Source organism: Callithrix jacchus, chromosome 1 (assembly GCF_049354715.1).
Source record: "Callithrix jacchus isolate 240 chromosome 1, calJac240_pri, whole genome shotgun sequence".
NCBI classification, from domain to species: domain Eukaryota; kingdom Metazoa; phylum Chordata; class Mammalia; order Primates; family Cebidae; genus Callithrix; species Callithrix jacchus.
Genome location: NC_133502.1, coordinates 54,210,684 through 54,232,884, shown reverse-complemented (window position 1 = coordinate 54,232,884; position 22,201 = coordinate 54,210,684).

Genomic DNA, 22,201 nt, shown 5'->3' with positions numbered 1-22,201 from the left:
TTTAAATGCCTCTTTTTCATTCAAAGAAGCTGCTTTGGTCTTCATCTTTATGAAACCACTTTTGAGTAGTGGAGTGGGAAAAAGAATTATCATCATTTTACCCCGGAAATAATTAAGACAGGATCTGAGGCATAGAATGTTTTTCTTTTTTACTCACATTTCACTGATGTGAAAAACTGGGAATATAATTTGAGTATTTAACTTTTTTCTAAATTGTATTCCTGCTCAGGACACATCGATGTTGTAAATTTTGAAATGATTCTAACTGATTAGTTTTTAGATTTCTGGTGTTTATTGTATAGCCAAGTGAAATGTACAATTAAAGTTGAATACATGGGAACTTTCACAAAATTGTGTCTGTTCCTACTAACTTACTAACAACTATTTAGATTTTGCATCTCAGTATGTTTATTTTGGCAATATTTTCACTTTGCTTTTACATTTTTAATAACTATTTACACAAATAGAGTATCAGAACAAACATTTAATATCTTTTCATAATATAATTAAAGACAGTAAATGACCTTTTTAAAATTTTTCTACAAATAAAAAAGTCATTATTTTTCTACAAATATTATTTGACAAGTTTTGTAAATTATTTTTAAAAGAAAAAACTATGGACAAGAGCACAGGATTAAGTTTTCAAAAAGATCCAACTATGTATTTAAGAAACTACTCCTGTTTTTGAACAGTTATAATCCAGTGGAGAACATAGGTATGTAACATAAATTGAAGATACTGAACTGGAGGGAAAGTGATAAGGGCAAAAGGGAGAGTGGTGCTGAATGTGAGGTGAATATGAATCTATGTTGCCTCAAAATTTAGAAACAACAATTTAAGTGACTATTTCTCTTCATTCATTTTCAGTAGCACGACAAATACTGCAAGATCCTGCCTGTAACTGAAGTGGGAGAAATGGCTATATTAAGAGATCTATTTTTTAATCTAAACACCAAATGGTGGACCTTAAGACTAATATAAATTCCAAAGACATGGGTCTTACTTACGTGAAACGTACTTGGCACATGGTACATATTCAACACATTTTCGTTAATATGAATGTGGTTGAGTTGCAATGGCATTATTATTAAATAAAGCACAAATGCCTTATATCTTTTCTAGCATTGTTCAGTTGAAATGGGAATGGTTTAACATATTTTGGGCTTTTTTTACACACTCATATTTCACAATATCATATATTATAAGGGCAGTTGGATTTCTGCTTACGTAAAATGTAATGCTTTCCATGTGAAGATAGAAATCTGACATCATCCACATGTCCATTTATCTGTGGTAACATCTTTTGCTTGAAAGTATATGAAAGGGAATAATATTTTAAGATGGTTGAGGTTAAGAATTATTTTGGAAGAGCAAGAAAAAAGCATTTCACAATGTTATAACCTACTTCTGGGATCCCATATGATACATGTTACTCACTGTAGATCTTTCCTCTTTACAGCATGCGCTCTCAGACCTGAACGGTGGACACTGCTTGTATTTATAGACAGTGTTCATATGGATAAAATCAAGAGAGAAATGTGTTTCTTGAAAATTACCTCGTGACTAAATTTAATGTGAGAAAACTCACAACTTCTGTGTATACAGCAAATTTACCTCCTTCATTAGGTTTGGTAGAATGAAATTGAAACCTACAATAATGAAATGAAAACATTATTACATATGCTTCTAACTATCAGGAGGAAACTGCATATTAAAAAAATAAATTGTGCTCTATTTCTCCTTGAGGGTCATCCATCTTCCAAGGCATTACAAGTTACTGGTAATGTAATTGGTGACATCAGTTCACATGAATTGATCCTGTCATATTAAATTTGAGAAAATTCTCTAATAAAACAGTCTAGAAAAGACATCTCCTGTGGGAGAAAAGAGACATTATCTTGTCATTTGTTTCCCTTACTCTCATATCTATCCTTCCTTTTCTTAAAGGGTGTCTGACAAGGTTGTCAAAGTGATACTACAAAAATTACAAGGGGTAATTCTGCTCGGAGGGAGGGAGGAGAATGGAACCTACTATTTATGGACTATGAATGAAACAAGGGGTATTGCTACTTTTTGATCTAATTCCATAAAGGTGGGTAATCGCCAGTTCCCTGTGTTGTGCTATTGCAGAAATGTCAGTATGGTTTTAAGATTCTACATAGAACATGGGCTTTAAACTTAAATTGGATCCAGCAAGAGTATAAAAGGTTTAAAAACAAGCCAAAAAATAGACATTTAGTGTGTTAATCAAGCAGAATTCTTCTAAAACTGAGCAGTATAAAAAAACATTTGTGTTATTCTCAGTTTAGTGACTAAACAATAATTCACAAAAGGAACCTACTAAAATTAGATATTTTTCAAATTTTATGGAGTTTTTTCTGAATAATCTGATAGATGGTGGCTTTTATTGTTCATGCTGCAGTTTGGATTCCCAAGGCAGTATGTTAAAGATGTTATGGAAGGAAAGCAACAATTAGGGGCATCTGAATTGCTCTGGGAATTACCTAAATATTTTTTACCTGTCATGCCTCTTTAATGAGAGTACTGCTATCTAACCCTGACTACCTAGGTAAGAACTTTGCCCAAAAGAGTAATAAAATTATCAAATAATAATCACTTTGTATCTTTTTGCAATTAAGATTAAATATCACTCTTAAAACATTTTACTATTGCTGTTTATGCAACATGTTGTTGAGAATTTAAGAGATGAGCTTATTGCCTTATAAAAATCTTATAATTTACACTCACACTTCCTATGATTATAGAATTCCTTAATCATTGTTCATGGAATTTGAGGTGATGTATAAATGGATAGGCCTCAGGAACCATAAACACAGTTTTCTAGAGTTCATGGCTTCTTGAATTCTCAAAGAGATCTATCACCCTCTCAAAGCTGACTTATACTTCTTTAGGAGTGTAGTCCACGCATTACTATGTAGAATTATTTTTAAAAGTAAGAGTGTGAAGAGCCATATCTAGGACCACTTACTTTCAACTTATCCAAAAAAGGTCTTGTACTATTATTAGAACATTTAAATGAATATTTTTAAAGTACATCAAACAGGAAGGAAAGTTTCTAAGTAAACAAAATGCATAGAATTTCCATGCTATGTCAGACAGTCTGTCATGTCCATCATACATATCTCATTTTTTGCAGAATGAGTTATATATAAACGAATGTAACTAAACACAATGACTATTGGGTAAAAAAAAGTTTTTAATATCAAAAATAAACACAGTATTATAATAAAAATCAACAGATTTGGCAGAAGCTAAAGATCTGTGGTCCCCAAACTTTGCTGCATATTATAATCATCCTAAAAGATTTTGAAGCACTGCAGAGCATCAGTCTCATCCCAAATCACTTGAATAGAAATCTCCAAAGGCAGGTGTGAGGGGTGGTGGGGGCTGAGCATTCATGTCTTTAAAAATCTCCTCAGGTGATTCTATTGTGCAGAGAGTATTGACAACTACTGCTCAACTATTTAAACGAACAATACCTAATTATATCATTCAAGCAGTAACTGCATTTAAGTACAATTTTATTTAATTTATTCTGAGAAACTCACAGTTCATTCATTCATTATTCATAAAATATGCCTTTATAGAATGCCCACTGACAGGTAAGATGTTGACAATTAGTGATAAATGTTTGGCTTATCCTAAAAGACATTACAGGCAAAACAGTAAAATAATTATTCTATTTGGGCTAGAATTGGCATTCATAGAAAGCTGCTCAAGTGGTTATAAGAGAAAAGCAATTTCTTTGTAATTCTTTGTCGTTTTAATATATTCAGTGTTTTTAAACGGTCTTAAGCCTCTTTTTTCATAATTTACTTTTCATTTCATTCAACTGTCATACATTTGGCACACTTTTACAAGACTTCCTACAGGGGCAACTGGACTCAAGTGAAATAAAACGCTTTACTTGTTCACTGTTTTTTCTCTAAATGCATGACTCTAAAATATTATTTGAGCACTCAGTAATGTTCAGCAATCCTACTATATTTTCCTAATAGATTAGCTTTTAATGTTATCTCACAGATTAGAACTAGTGAGTTTAGCCATGTTGCAAGATCCAAGCTCATATAGAAAACTTAATTTTATTTCTATACACTGTCAATGAACAATATAAAATGCAATTAACAAAATGGTTCCATTTCAAGTTGCATAAAAAATAAACCACTGAAGACTAAATTTAACAAGGAAGTACAAAACTTATATATTGAAAACTACAACGAGTTTATGAAATTAAACAAGGTCCAAATACAAGAAAATACTCCTCATTTATGGATCAGAAGACTTAGTACTGATCTATGTATTCAGTGCTCCTCTAATCAACTTCCCAGTGAATTACTTGCAGAAATTGACAAATGGATCCTAAAATTAGAATGGAAATTTAAAGAAATCCAGAATAGCCAAATGATCTTGAATAAAGAACAAAGTTGGAGGACTCACACTTCCTAATTTAAAACATGCTGCAAAGTCATAGTACTAAAGACAATGTGGATCTTGCATAGACTTCTATATATAGATTAATAAAATAATACTGAGAGTCCAGAAGGAAATTCTCATATTTAAGATCAATTGATTTTGACAATAGGGTCAAGAGACTTCCAGAGGGAAACAATAGTCTTTTCAATAAATGGTGTCAGGGTAACTGGATAGGCACATGTAACATAATACAATTAAACTTCTTCCTCACACTATATGTGAAAATTCACTCAATATGAATGATATACCAAAATGTCAGAGCTAAAATTATGTAACTCTTGCAATAAAATATAGAAATAAATATCTGTGACCTTAAGTTATGTGAAGCGTTTTTAGATATGACACCAAAATCACCAATGACAAAAGAAAAATTTGCACTTTTCCAATGTAAAAACTTGTGTATTTTAAAGAAATCTATTAAAAGTGAAAGGACAGCCAACAAAATAGAAAAAAAGTATTTACATAGCATGTATTTGATAAAGGACTTATATGCAGAATGTATAAAGAACTCCTACAACTCATAAACAAAAAGACAAACAACCTAGTTTTTTAATGGAGAAAGGACTTGCATCGACATTTCTCCAAAGATATACAGTTGGTCAATAAGCACATAAAAAGATGTTCAGCATCATTAGTTATTAGGAAAATGAGAATCAAAACATAAATGAAATTTTTAAAAATCACACCAGAGACTAAAAAGTGTTAAGGAGGATGGTAGATAAATTGCTACCCTCGTGCATTGCTGGTGGGAATGTAAAATGTGTAGCCTTTGTGCAAAACAATCTGGCAGTTTCTAAATAAGTTAAACACAGAGTTACCATAAGATTCAGTCATCCTCTCCAAGGTCTATTTCCAAGGGTACTAATAACACACACACACACATAAAAACGTGTACATGAATGTTCATAGTGGCATTATTCACAATGCCCACTGTAAGGCCGGTTGCCTTGCTGGGAGTCAAACGGCCACATTTATCACTCTCCGCGCCTGATAACTGCGTCATCACCCGAGCTCATTATCTGGCTTTCCCAGATAGCTTCCCCGCACCGGCCTCTACATACCATGCCCAAGCCCACACTCAGTACTAAATTATGCATCCAACCTCCCGCCTGCTGTTAAAAAACCCTACAGAAAAATTTTTTAAAGAAGCCCCACTGTACCCTGCCCAGCAACAGCCTGCCCCTTACACCCTCCATAGGCCCCGCGTACCCAAGGTCCCACCCACCTACCCATGGCAACTAGTTTCTTGTACTTCCTACTTTAACTCCATGTACTTCCTGCTCCTCAATAGCCAATAGAAATGCCTTCTCTTTGTTTCCCTGGTAGCCAATCAATTGCCTGCCTTCCCCATAAAACCCCACGCCCTGAACAGCCAGGTGTGACTTCTCTGGTCCCCTCTTGGATCACTGAAGCTCACCCGGGAGCTGAATAAATTAATTTCTCACTTTCTTAGACTTGCCTCAGTTTCCTCATTTAACCTCGGCAATAAATAAATCTTACAGCCACAAGCAAAAACAAACCAAATGCCCATCAATTGAGAATGAACACGTAAAATGTATACTCAGGCAATGAAATATAATTCAGCAATTTAAAAAGTGAAATACCTATACATACTACAGCATGGACGAAACTTGAAAACCTATGCTAAGTCAAAAAAGCCAATTTTAGGACACATACTATAGAATTCCATTTATATGAATCATCCCAAATAGATAAATTAACAAAGACAGAAAGTAGATTAGTGTTTGCCCAAAGCTGGAGGTGAAAGAAGGGCATAATTTTCTTTCTGAGGTGATGAAAATGTTCCATAATAATTGTGTTGATGGTTGCACAAATCTGTTAATATACCAAAAACTATTGGACATGTAAAAGGGTGGAACTGAATGGTGTGTGAATTATATTTTAATAATGCTATTAAAAATTCCCTTACAGTGCTATTGCTTATCATCTTTCCTCACAACACCACCTTTGCAGTCATCATTTTCAGCCTGGCCTTTTCTTTCATTCAGGAAAAAAAGCCCTCAACACAGAGGGGGAAATGTAGCCCTTTATCCTATCCTCAATCCCATCTACTATTGCCTCCTCAGTGTCCTTTGTTGCTTTCTAACTTCTACCTGACTTCTATACAATGAAGTATCCCAGGTTCAACCCATAGAACTAGATCTATGCCAAATTCCTGGGTAATCACAACCTGTCTCATGGACTTTAATATATCTGCATACTAATCAATTTCACATACATTTCTAGCTTAGTACTCATCTTAATCTCCAGACCTATATGTATAACTGCCTACTCAGTACCTAAAACTTCATGTTCAGTGCTTGACTCCTCATTCACATGCTTCCAAAGTCTCTTTCTTCCAACATGATCTTCCCTATCTCAGCAAATGGCAACTTTATTCTTCTGTTTGTTTAGTTTGAAACCCATGAAATCCTTTCTGACTTCTTTCTTTTACTAGATTTTACTGATCACTTATTTTTTCCTCTACTGTTATTTCCTCATTGAAACCATCACTCTGACTTGCATTATTGCAATAGCTGCAGGTCACAGCCTCATTCTGGTGCTCTAGGTGTCAAGTGGGGGAAGGAAGCTTGGGAATTTAGCATTCAGGATGTATGTTTCACTTTATTTGCCCTGTTTCAGTATACCACTTTCGTTCGTAGTGTAACATATATGCTCCATTTCATAATCCCTCTCATTCACTCTTATTTTCCGTTGTGGAGTAGCACTCTTCTAGCTGGGTAGAATGGGGGAGGAAATTTGTGGATCTACTTGCTTTTTACATATCATTCCAACCAATATTTCTGTAGTTAATCCAACCTGCTCCAGTTCTTTTCAGAAATACCTAGTACTATTTCACATATGCAAAGTTTTCCCAATGGACAGCTGACTTTTCAGCTTTCACAGATCTGCTTATTCAACTTCATTCTGTATCTAACATTTGCATCTATTATTTTCTCTCTTTGTCCTTTGTTTTTTTCCCTTTAAAAAAGATAGACCTTACTTGTCACTGGAGTGGGGTCTCTCAAGAACCAGCAATAAACAGTTTTTCAATCTTAAATTTATTTATATTCCCAATTATCTTTTAACCTGACCCAATTTAGCTTTTATTTTTATGACACTACTTAAATTGCTCTTCTCATGGCTAAAAATAATTCAGTATTACCAATTCAGTGGCCAGTATATTAACAAAATTGCTATCCATCTAATATTAAAACAGTTTTAACACTTAGTTTTTAGGATACCACTTACTCCACTTAATTCTGGTTTTTATTCTAGTTCCACTTTCCTAGACACTCCATTCACGTCAGTCTTCTTTGCTGGCTCTTACTTTTCTTCTAGGCCTTGAAAGACTAGTGAAACCAAGGGTTCCAATCTTAGACTACTAATTTTTTTAATCTCTATTTTATTTTGATAAGTTTATTTACTCCATAGATTTTTTTAAATGTGCTAAATGAAATTAGCTGGGCATGGTGACACATGCTTATAGTCCCAGCTACTGTGGAGGCTGAGTCAGGAGGATCACTTGAGTCCAGGAGTTTGAGACTGCAATGAGTTATGATTGCACCACTACACTCCAGCCTGGTTAACCGAGTGAGACCCTGTCTCTTAAAAACCATTTTTTAAAACTTAATAAATAAATAATAAATAGACATCAGTTAAATGGTTAACATCCAGACTTATATACATCCCTGAGCTTTCCTTTGAAATTCAGATCTGATTATATACTTAGATCTGACAGCTCAGCTTGGTTGTCTGAAAGGCATTCTCATTTTAATATATTTGAAACGTAAGCCTTGCTTCAATTCCCCAAACATCCCACAGGTTCTCGTCCTAGAACAGTTAATGGCATCATATTCTTTAATCCTCTGCTTAAACTCTTTTATTGCTTGTCACCATGCTCCTAATAAAATCTGAACTATTACCTCGGCCTGTGTGGTCCTTGGTCATCCAGCTACTGCATGCCTTTTTCATTTCATGCCATTCTATCATCTGTCACCTCACCTTCATGATTTCCTCAGAGACACTGACTTCAGCATTCAAAGAATCCAAGGCCTTAGTGACTTTCCAGTTCTTTCCTTAGGCATAGAGCTCAAATAATCTGCTCATTGCCAACTTGTTATTTTGACTCATTTTGAGCAGAACAATCATGTACTTGGCAACTGTCTTTATTCCCAGTCACTCCCTCTTTAAACTGGTATTTATTTTCATCCTGTTATGTCTCATTTCCATCTGATCTCATACCTATTATCCATCCCAAGATAATTTTCTTCATTGTCTTGTTTGTTTTCCTTAAAAATTCTCTTTTTTTCTATGAGATATGATCAAATAAAAGAAAGAAATTAATGAATATATCATAGCATAAAGGAGGAGAAACACAGTGATTAAGGGGATGGGTTTTGACATTGAGTTATCAGAACAACCTGGCATTCATACTCAACGAGTTATTTAACCTATGTACTGCTTTTTATAATTTAAAACAGAGCCTATTGAAAAGGAAACATTGGTAAATATTAGTTAATAAAGAATGATCAAGGAGTTAGTAGTAAATCTGAAAGTGTGGTGTGATAGAAGTCAGAAGTAGAGTTTTTTTTTAATGTATTTTAAAAGTGTTGGGTTATACTAAAATGTCAAGTCAGATACAGAAGTAGAAGGGTCTTCTCGAAAATGTTAAGAGAAGAATTAACTTTATTTTGTGGGAGTTTTTATTTTTGAAAACAAAAAGTAGAAAAATGGTTATATGTTGGCAGAAAGGGAGTGGTACTCTGGCCAATGTATTTGAAACTGGCATCATTTGGGATATTTGGGATAGAGAAATAGCTGTCCAGTTTCTTCAGTGGATTAAACTTTGGTCTTTGGGTTCAGAGGAAAACATTAAGGAACCATGCAATGTCTTCTCACTCAACTTCCATGTAAGCTTCAGGTCCAAGACTGACTTTTCCATAATGGAAACTTTTTGTTTTTAAATCCATTTATATCTTCTTTCTATGTTGGTATTAGATTGTATATTTTATATCTAGTTTTTGATATGTCTTTTGATAATTTTTCTATAAATGTATAGGCATCTGGTAGGAAGGCTGTATAGGTGATTATATACAGTTATAATCATATTAATGCAGAAGTCTATAAGGAATCTTTTTCTTCAGGTGTCTTGTGTTATCCATTCCTAAAGTTATTCCTATTTAAGTCTGATTATAACAAAATTTTTATGTATGCACTTTATTGGCTTTTCTTCTTTCAGAAATGACATTTTATTTTCCCTACTTGTAGAGTATTAATGATATTTGTTAAATAAAATTATTTGTGGTTTCTGCAAAGTATTTAATAAATTCATCGGCAAATATGAGGTAATCTATTGTATACTAAAGTTTAAGACATGTAAGGAAGCTATTGCACCAGGAGAAAGGATATTAAATAGGCCCTCAGGAGTGATCCTTTTCAACATTGATTTAAAGAAGTTATTTATCCAGCTACTGTGTATTGCTATGAAGAATTCTGAGCTATGTAGACATGGTATAAATTGAAGAAAGATTTCATGGAGCTATTTATCTTAGTCATGTTGAGTGACCTATCTCACTTCCTTTGGGGGATAGAAGCACACATCAGAATCTTATATATTTAGCAACATATGTGTTTCTTAGATAATGCCTATAATTCCCATTCAGCATTCTGGCTTTAATAATTTCTTATTAATACATTTTGATCACTATTTTAATATCTTTGCCAGCTACTTTTAGATATCTGTTTTATATATCTGTTAATAGGTAAGGAAAATTGTTAATATAATCTGGTACCTAGCAGAGACAAAACATGTGAACCTCACAGAATGAAGTCTTTCAATGCTTTTTTATTATGAAAGCTTTACCCAATATTTGTTTGATGGCCAATTTACATAAATTTCTTCTTAAAAATTAATGCACATAATTTATTTCTATTGTCAGGAAAGCTGTGCTTCCTTTCATATGACGTTTTTAAAATTTTGACATGTGCTCTTTGTGTTTCATTACCAGGAAACTTGGATAAGCCCAGAGCTTAATTGTGTTTACAAAATGCCAGATGCCTAGTAACAACAATTTCTCTGTTATTTAATTGTTTTTTTATTACTTGCAATTTCAATTTTCTGATTCATATTTACTTAATTTGTAGGTCACTTGGTACTCTAAAAAATTGTCTAGCCATACATTTTAAATATATAGAAACACATTTTTCATAGAAAAATAATAAACTTTACCCCTAAGCAGAGACAAACAGAATTAACAATTTAAAAAATATTTTGGGGAGGACAATTCAAGATGGCTGAATAGAGACAGCTCTGGTGCACAACACCCAGTGAGAGAGACACAGAAGGCAAAAGATCTCCTAGCTCCAACTGAGGTACCAGGTTCATTTCAATGGGTCTGGTCAGACAGTGAGCAAAGCCCAGGCAGGGCAGACTGAGGTGAGGAGGGGTGCTGCTTCACCCAGAAACTACATCTGACTGGAGAATTGGGGGCACCCCAGTACCCTGGTCCAGATACAGCACTTCCCCCGAAGCCTAAACAATACACAGAACAGGGGATCTTCGCCAGTCAAGCACCGGGAGTTACAAGCACAGAGTTCACAGAGTTGAATAATAATCTGGGCTGATGCTGTGGATTGTCCTGGCATAGATCTAAGCAAATGCATAAGCCCATAAACCGAATAGGAGAGCCTGCAGACCAAGCTACTGCCCCTTCCTGCTGCTGGGAGAGAGAGGGAGCTGAAAGCGGGGAGACAGATGGTGTGACTGGGCAGGTCCCTCCTCCAAAAACCCCAGTGGCTGAAGCACTAATGCATGAAGCTTTCACAGCCAGTGCCTCAGTCTGAGCTGAACCCCGAATGATCCAGCTCCATGGTGAAAATGGCACCCGTCATTAAAGAGGAGGGCCTAGTCTTCATATATAAACAAAAGACACATGAAGTCTACATAGCAACATCAAGGAGTCCTTGACCACCCAGCAGGCCTCCAGGTTAGTGGAGAGGGGCACCTGCCATCAAAAAGGCAGGCCTAACCTCCCAGTGTAAATAAAAAAAAAGACACAGGAAGCATATGTAGCAACCTGATGAAGTTTCTGAAAACCCAGCAGCACCTGGACAGGCAGACAAGAGATCTCCTCAAGCATCTCCCTAAGATCAAAGCTAGATAAATCCATGAAGATGGGAAGAAACCAGGGCAAAAAGGATGAAACCAGCAAAGAAATAGAATGCCTCTTCTCCTTAAAGAGATCACAACTCCTCACCAACAAGGGGTCAAAACACGTCAGAGAATGAGTTTGATGAATTGACAGCAACAGACTTCAGAAGGTGGGTAATAACAAACTCCTCTGAGCTAAAGGAACACATTCTAACCCAATACAAGAAAACTAAAAATCTTGAAGAAAGGTTAGATGAAATGCTAACTAGAATAACAAGCCTAGAGAAGAATATGAATGACTTGATGGAGCTGAAAAACACAGCACAGGAAGTATGCAAAGCAAACACAAGTTTCAATAACAAAATTGATAAACCAGAAGAAGGTATATCAGACATTGAAGATCAAATCAATGAATTGAAATAAGAAGGCAAGACTAGAGAAAAAAGAGCGAAAAGAAATGAACAAAGCCTCCAAGAAATATGGGATTATTTGAAAGACCTAATCTACACTTGATCAGTGTACCAGAATGTGATAGGGAGAATGAATCCAAGCTGGAAAACACTGTTCAGGATATTATCCAGGAGAACTTCCCCAGCCTAGCAAGGCAGGCCAACATTCAAATTCAAGATATACAGAGAACTCTGCAAAGATATTCCTCAAAATAGTAACCCCAAGGCACATAATCGTCAGATTTATGAGGGTTGAAGTGAAGGAAAAAATGCTAAGGGCAGCCAGAGAGAAAGGTCAGGTCACCCAGAAAGGGAAGCCCATCAGACCCATAGGAGATCTCAGCAGAAATCCTACAAGCTAGAAGAGAATAGCAGCCAATATTCAACATCCTTAAAGAAAAGAACTTTCAACCCAGAATCTCACATCCAGCCAAACTAAGCTTAATAAGTGAAGAAGAAATAAAATCCTTTATGGACAAGCAATTATTTAGAGATTTTGTCACCACCAGACTGGCATTACAAGAACTACTGAAAGAGACACTAAACACAGAAAGGAACAATAACTACCAGCCACTGCAAAAACATACCAAATGGCAAAGTACAATAATGCAATGAAGAAACCGAGTCAACTAACGGGCAAAAAAAAAAAAAAAAAAAAAAAAAAAACCAGCCAGTAACAAAATGGCAGGATCAAATTCACACATAACAATATTAACTTTGAATGTAAATGGCCTAAATGCCCCAATCAAAAGACACAGACTAGCAAACTGGATAAAAAGTCAAGACCAATTGGTGTGCTGTATTTAGGAAAAGCTACTCATGTGCAAAGACACACATAGACTTGAAATAAAGGGATGGAAGAAGATTTACCAAGCAAATGGAGAATAAAAGAAAGCAGGGGTTGCAATCCTAGGCTCTGATAAAATAGACTTCAAACCAGCAAAGATCAAAAGCGACAAAGAAGGGCATTACATAATGGTAAAAGGAACAATCGAACAAGATGAGCTAACTGTCCTAAATATATATGCACCAAACACAGGAACACTGCGATACATAAAGCAAATTCTTAAGGTCCTGAAAGGAGATTTAGGACAGTTAGCTCTCATCCCACTATCTGACACAATAATAGCGGGACACTTCAACACTCCACTGTCAATATTAGACATATCAACAAGACAGAAAATTAACAAGGACATATAGGACTTGAATGTAGATCTGGGCCAAGTGGACCTAATAGACATTTACAGAATGCTCCATCCCAAATTCACAGAATATACATTCTTCTCAGCACCATATCACACTTACTCTAAAATTGACCACATAATTGGAAGTAAATCACTCCTCAACAAATGCAAAAAACAGAAATTATAATGAACAGTCTATCAGGCCACAGCATAACCAAATTAGAACTCAGGATTCAGAAACTCACTCAAAACCACACAATTCCATGGAAACTGAACAACTTGCTTCTGAGTGTTGACTAGATAAACAATGAAATGAAGGCAGAAATAAAGATGTTATTTGAAACCAACGAGAATGAAGACAAAATGTACCAGAATCTCTGGGACACATTTAAAGCAGTGTCTAAGAAGGAAATTTATAGAAATAAATGCCCACATGAGAAATGAGGAAAGATCTAAAATCAACACCCTATCACCAAAATTGAAAGAGCTAGAGGAGCAGGATAAAAAAAACCTCAAAAGCTAGCAGAAGAAAAGAAATAACTAAGATAAGAGCAGAACTGAAGGAGATAGAGACACAAAAACTCCTTCAAAAAAAATCAATAAATTCAGGAGCTGGTTTTTTGAAAAGATCAACAAAATAGACAGACTGCTAGCCAGACTAATAAAGGAAAACAGAGAAGAATCAAATAGATGCAATAAAAAATGATAAAGGGGATGTCACCAATTCCACAGAAATACAAACTACCATCAGAGATTACTGCAAATAACTCTATGCACACAAACCGGTAAACCTGGAAGAAATGGATAAATTCCTGGACACTTGCACTTTTCTAAGACTAAACCAGGAAGAGGTTAAATAGACCAATTACAAGGGCTGAAGTTGAGGCAGCAATTAATAGCCAACCAACCAAAAAAAATTTCAGGTCCAGACAGGTTTACAGCTAAATTCTATCAGATGTACAAAGAGAAGCTGGTACCAATTATTCTGAAACTATCCAAACAATATAAAAAGAGAGAATCCTCCCCAACTCATTTTATGAGACCAACATCATGCTGATACCAAAACCTGGCAGAGACTCAACTAAAAAAAATAACTTCAGGTCAATATCCATAATGAACCTAGATGCAAAAATCTTTAATAAAATACTGGCAAACGGAACACAACAGCACATCGAAAAGCTTATTCATCATGATCAAGTAGGCTTCATCCCAGAGATGCAAGGCTAGTTCAACATACACAAGTCCATAAACGTATCCATCACATAAACAGAACCAAAGACCAAAACCACATGATTATCTCAATAGATGCAGAGGAGGCCTTTGACAAAATTCAATAGCCATTCATGCTACAAACTCTCAATAAACTAGGTATCAATTGAACGTATCACAAAATAACAAAAGCTGTTTATGACAAACCCACAGCCAATATCACACTGAATGGTCAAAAACTGGAAGCATTCCCTTTGAAATCTGGCACTAGACAAGGATGCCCTCTCTCGCCACTGCTATTCAATATAGTATTGGTAGTTCCAGCCAGAGCAATCAGGCAAGAAAAAGAAATAAAGGATATTCAATTAGCAAAGGAGGAAGTCAAATTGTCTCTATTTGCAGACTACATGATCGTATATTTAGGAGACCCCATTGTCTCAGCCCAAATTTTAAACTGATAAGCAACTTCAGCGAAGTCTCAGGATACAAAATCAATGTGCAGAAATCACAAGCATTCCTATACACCAATAACAGACTAACAGAGAGACAAATCAAGAGTGAACTCCCATTCACAATAGCTACAAAGAGAATAAAATATCTAGGAATACAACTAACAAAGAATATAAAGGATCTCTTCAAGGAGAGCTACAAACCACTGCTCAACAAAATAAAAGAGGAGACAAACAGAGGGAAAAACATTCTATGCTTATGGTTAGGAAGAATCAATATTGTGAAAATGGCCATACTGCCCAAAGTAATTTATAGATTCAATGCTATACTCATCAAGCTACCATTGACCCTCTTCACAGAACTGGAGAAACCCACTTTAAACTTCATGTGGAACCAAAAGAGAGCCCATATAGCTAAAACAATCCTAAGCAAAAAGAATAAACAGGAGGCATCACCCTGCCCGACTTCAAACTATACAATAAGGCTACAGGTAAAACAACAGAGTGGGGGACTGCCAAGATGGCACGGTAGGAGCAAATCAGGATTGCAGCTCTCAGTGAAGATGCAGAGGGTGAGTTCAATCCGCATTTCCAGATGGATCTTTGTTGCCCACAGAATGGGGAAATTCCCAGATGTAGGAGAGACACAGGACGCCAGTGCAGCTGTTAAGGCTTGCGCAGCCTGTTTCAGCTGGTGCCGCAGTGCAGCGGCACTCCTCACAGAGCGCACTGGTCTGGATGCCCTGTTAAACCAGCAATCTGAGATTTGGGAGGGCAGATTAACAAGGCTACAGTAATCAAAACAGCATGGTACTAGTACCAAAACAGACATAGACCAACGGAACAGAATAAAGGCCTTGGAGGCAACACCACTCATCTACAACCATCTGATCTTTGACAACCCTGACAAAAACAAGCAATGGGAAAAGGATTCCCTGTTAAAAAATGGTGTTGAAAAAACTGGCTAGCAATGTGCAGAAAGAAAAACTGCACCCCTTTCTGTCACCTAACACTAAAATTAACTCCAGGTGGATTAAAGATTTAAACATATGACCTAACACCATAAAAACCCTAGAAGAAAACTTAGGCAAAACCATTTAGGACATAGGCATAGGCAAGGACTTCATGTCTAAAACACCAAAAGCAATGGTAACAAAAGCCAAAATAGACAAATGGGATCTAGTTAAGCTTCGGAGCTTCTGTACAGCAAAAGAAACAATCATTAGAGTGAATCGGTAACCAACAGAATGGGAAAAAATTTTTGCAATCTACCCATCTGACAAAGGGCTAATATCCAGAATCTACCTAGAACTAAAACGGATTTACAAGCAAAAAAACAAACAACCCTATTCAAAAGTGGGCAAGGATATGAACAGACACTTCTCAAATGAAGACATATATGAGGCCAACAAATATATGATAAAATGCTCATCATCCCTGGTCATCAGAGAAATGCAAATCAAAACCACATTGAGATGTCATCTCACGCCAGTTAGAATGGTGATCATTATAAAATCTGGAGAAAACAGATGCTGTAGAGGATGTTGAGAAATAGGAACACTTTAATACTGATGGTGGGAGTGTAACTTAGTTCAATAATTGTGGAAGACAGTGTGGTGATTCCTCAAGGATCTAGAAATAGAAATTCTATTTGACCCAATAATCCTATTACTGGGTATATATCCAAAGAATTATAAATTGTTCTACTATAAAGACACATGCACATACATGTTCATTGTGGCACTGTTTACAACAGCAAAGACCTGGAACCAACCCTAAAGCCCATCAGTTATAGACTGGACAAAGAAACTGTGGCACATATACACCATGGAATACTATATAGCAATAATAAACAATGAATTAATGTCCTTTGTACGGACTTGGATGAATCTGAAAACCATCATTCTCAGCAAACTGAAACAGAACAGAAAATCAAACACCGCATGTTCTCACTTATAGGTGGGTGTTGAACAATGAGAACACACAGACACAGTGAGGAGAGCATCACACACTGGGTTCAGTTGGTAGGGGTGGGGAAGGGGCAGTAGGGGATGGGGAGGGTTGGAAGGGATAATGTGGGGAAAAATGCCAAATATAGATGATGGGGGAATGGAGGCAGCAAACCATCTTGCCATGTATGTACCTATGCAACAACCCCACATGATATGCACAGGTACTGCAGAGCATAAAATACAATTAAAAAAAAAGTAAAGAAGAAGAATGTCTGGCAACTTTTGACAAAGTCTATCTGGGCAAGTACCAACCTTTAGTCTCTTCTCCTGTGATATAGTTAATCTTCCCTAGCTAATAAGATTGCAGAGACAGGACAAATGAGTCCCTTTTGGATGATCCATTTTTAGACAGATTAGGGAAATTTACAGAGCGCAGAAGAAAGTCAGTGAGACCTTGATTCTCCTTCAGTTCAAAGCACTCAGCATGCCACAGTGCCATACTATGGGATATTGCTTTCTGAGCTCCAATAGCACTTTTACAATCATTCATTGACATGTGCAGAGTAGTGAAAAATTTGAGTCACCTGATGTGCATGTTTCCAGCTGAGATTCAACAAGACCACTGCTGTCTTGCTTCACCTCTCACACTGTAAACAAGTGTCCTTTTTGCAATCTATTTAGTGCCAAGTTTGTCACATTTTGTGCTTTTTGGTAATTTCACTGTTTAAAATGGCCCTCAAGCTTAGTGCTATAGTGATGTTTTGTTTAGAGTTCCTGAGTACAAGACTGGGATGTTCCTTATAGAGAAAATATATGTATTAGATAAGTTTTGTTCAGGCATGAGTTAGCATGTTAGTAGTTCAATGTTAATGAATCAACAATAGGTATTAAATGAAATGTATTTAAACCAAAACACACATAAAACAAGGTTATTTATTGATACATTAATGAAAAAAATTGTGACCAGAGGCTTCGTGGAACTTAACTTTTTATATCCTCTAGGAGCAATGATTCAGTGTTCATTAATGCAGTGTTTATGGCAACTTGATAGAACATAACTACTGTGAATAATGAGAATTGACTCTATTCTACTTTGGCTTAAGTTAGTTTGAGTTGGAAGAAGAAGGACATAAGGTAGTAAGGGGCTGAGGGGAGGTTTTACGAAAGAAATGGCTTTTAAGTGGCAAAACAACAAATGAGTAGCATTTTCCCAGGAAAGAGAGTGGGAGAAGAGAATTCCAGGCTAGGAAAATAGTCTGAACAAAGATCTTAGGGTGACAAGAAGCAAAGCATGTCTGATGATCCAAAAGAAAGTCAGTACAGTTGGACCACAAAAAGCAAAAGAATAATAACGTGAGAATTAAGGAAGTTAGAAAATATAGATAGTGGATATTTTGGTGCCTACCTGTAATCAATTTCCCACCCCTTCCTTCTCATAGATCCCCAATTTTGTTCTGGTATCCATCCTTATCCAACCTTTGGGATTAGGGAAAACTAACAGGCTCCTCAGCTCACAATGTCAGGGCTAGTTAAGATAAACTAACTATGCAATCTCTTCCCTGGCTAACAAATGGTTTAGGAATGGAAATGTACCTCAGTGTTGGCCAATAAAATTTGAGCTACTGATAAGATATATATATATATATACACACACACACACACACACACATATACATTAGTATGTATTCTAAGTATATATATATATATATACACACACACATATATATATATATATACACACACACATATACATTAGTAGGTATTCTAAGTAAATGGGAAAATAATACTTCAAAGATGTCTTATTAAATACTGTGTGTTCTTTCTGAAATTTACTAGGATTTTTTTTAAAGCAGTCATAAGGATGAGGAAATAAGCTGCAAGTCTATCAATCACAGTATTAAGGGAAGAAACAAACCAATCACCAATTATGAAAATTAATACAAAAATGATACAGCTCAAAGAGTAAAATGTAGAAAACTGATTTAAAGGTCTAGATGAGAGATTATTCTAAATATTCTAGGTCATTAAAGGGATCCTCGCTCCATGATACAAATACCTGCTAAAAGACCATAAAACGTAAATCCTCAGAGATAATACAAGCAACACTCCTTACCTGCAAATTTCACATCAATGAATTCAACCAACCACAGACAGAAACTATTCCCCAAACAGAAAACAATAGACTACAACAATAAAATAGTACAAATTTTAAAATACAGTGTAACAACTATTTATATAGCATTTTCATTGTATTAGGCATTATAAGTAATCTAGAGATGACTTAAAGTATACAGGAGGATGTTCATAGGTTACATATAATGCTATGCCATTTTTTATAAAGAAGTTGGGTATCCATATATTTTAATACCTGAAAAGGACCTGGAACCAATCCCCCATGGATGCCAAGGGACAACTGTATTTCAAGTATATTTACTTTCAATATTTCTTATTCAGGATGAGCACAAATACATGAATAAAAAAAGTTTCAGAAAATAAATATATTTTAAACAGTCAAGATATTGAAAAGTAGCCCAATATTTTATTGTGGGAGCATCACATACAGAAGAGGCTTCTCAAAGGAGATGAATAATTCCTTAACTTGGAAAGAAACTACCGGTTCTTTGAAAAAAATTTTTTAGGGTAAAAAATTTTTTTACGTAAATTTTTTTAAGTGTAAGTTCACACTTTTACATTAAAAGATGTCAGATAAACAGTTACCTGAGATTTATATTTACTGTTTATTTATTTTTTTTTTTAATTTTTTGAGACGGAGTTTCGCACTTGTTACCCAGGCTGGAGTGCAATGGCGCGATCTCGGGTCACGGCAACCTCCCCCTCCTGGGTTCAGGCAATTCTCCTGCCTCAGCCTCCTGAGTAGCTGGGATTACAGGCACACGCCACCATGCCCAGCTAATTTTTTGTATATTTTTTAGTAGAGACGGGGTTTCACCATGTTGACCAGGATGGTCTCGATCTCCTGACCTCGTGATCCACTCGCCTCAGCCTCCCAAAGTGCTGGGATTACAGGCTTGAGCCACCGCGCCCGGCCTATATTTACTGTTTAAATCTTCAACCTCCTATCCCTCTTCCTAAGTACAATAGCAAGTCCTTCTAGTAAAGGTTAAAGTAAATGACCGGTTATCTTGAGGAGTGATGATGACTGACATACAATAACTAAAAGCCAGATTTCTAAAGTGTTATTAAATATTAAGCTTAATTATAATAATACTTTAATAAAAAGACACCAGTTCTCTTTGATGTAAAATTAGAACAATAATTTATTTTTGATGAATAAAAAGGCAAGAAGGAGTGATATTTTAATCTAGACCTCATGTCATTTAATTTATGCCAATTATGATATTATAGGATCACGTCTAGTGATCTTTTTGTAAAAGAAATATTAATGCCCATGAAAAGACAGAAACTTGAATGAATGATCATAGAGTGTGTGCATGATACACTATTTAAAAGAAAGGTAAGGAAATGCCTAATTACCTTATTCTGTTCTAAATGGAATTGCAGAGAGTGACAAGTCTTGTAGACTGTCATGGAGGTAGGAGCCAGTCTGGGTCTGCTTAGAGATCTGTCTCTGAGACCCACCAGTGTCAAAGAGGTATTGGGACTCTCCATAAATATGAGTCAGTCCTGTCTCTGTTCCCAGTTCAAATGGAATGCCGGATCTCCTCATTGCTCACCTGTCACTGCTGGTACATCCATTTGTGTGTGAGGAAAAGTGTGTAGATGTGAATCTTCTATATAACAATCTTTTTAATTCCAGACTGGAAGCCTACTGAGAAAAATTTGCTAGCAAATCACATCAGTCTTTCACAGGATACAGCCTACCTGCAACATTGCTTTAATACAGAACAAGCACAGATATCCTTCAGTAAATGAGCAACAGAAAGCATCTTCCTACAAAAAGATGCTACTGTTAAAACACAGGTGGCAGCCAGCTCTCTGGAGATTCAAGACACTGCTTTCCTTTCAAAAAAGATTTCAGGTAACAAACAGAAAACACTGTAAATTCTGTTCTCCAAGTGAATGAAGACATTGTATTTATAAATGGAATATCTAAGGAGTAGTCCCAGGAATAGTTTGCCCAGATTTATTTTATTTTATTTTAATATAACTTTTATAGCTCTTATTTTGTGTCAAGCCCTTTTTTGCAGTCCTGATTATTATGGTGGTCATGAGAATGCACTGGATGTTCTACTGCTGCCAAGAATGTAATTGAACAAGGGTTCCTGGTGTTATGCTGTGAAATCCATCACTACATTTGTACTGAGGCTGTACCTCACAGAGGCCGCTCTAGGACCATGACTTAGTTGACAAGATACGAACACAGATCTGGGAGACATGTAACTCCTCGGATGACTCCCTTTTGCCCAGGATTTCCCAACAGCTTTGCAAACTTTTCTTAGACTGCATTTTGAATGGCAGTATAAGATGCATCCACTCATCTTTCACTCAACCTTCCCTAAATTCAATCTTATCTTATTCAAGGCATAATATACATATATAATATTTTATTTCATGATTTTAGCATGTCCTTAATATTATGAATTTTAAGAATACAATAAATAAATATAAGAACAAAAAAGAAATTAATCTCTATTGTGTTTATTTTCACTTATGAATATAAATGGAAAATTCTAATTAATATGACTGAAAAATAATTCAACGCTACACTAAAGAAAAATCAGAAATGCATATCAATAGACATAAAACTATGGTGTCAAACATATTTGTTAATATTCAAAATCTATTTTTTGAAACAGACATTAAATTGAAAATGCGAGGTTAATTTCCTAACGTAACTAAAGAAAATCCAACCATATTTCAAAGATCCTTTAGAAATGACTGTTACAATTGCCAGTCTTATAAATATAAAATTTGTAAAATTAACATAAAAACTGAAAGAAAAATTTTTTTAGTTTCTGATGTACTTGTATTAAACATTTCAGTTTCTAATTTCAAAACAACACTCTGGTTAATTTTCAGGTTAAAAAAATCAATTAAACAATTGGAGGGACAAGTTGTTCAATTGACCCACTATTTTACAGTTTGTATTAGAGTTGTTGTTGTCAAATGTGTAAATGACATTTTTTATTATTTTATGCTAATTTTTAAAATCAAATTCTAGAATATTTTGATTGAAATATTGTGCTTATATAAAAATCAAGTTTAAGGAATATATTATTCTATTTATTATAAACAAGATTTTAACTAAGTCTAGGTTTGTACATAAGTCAGTTAATTCCAACGTATAGTTGCGTTCCAAGCCACAGATAGCTTTTGCAAATAGATTCTG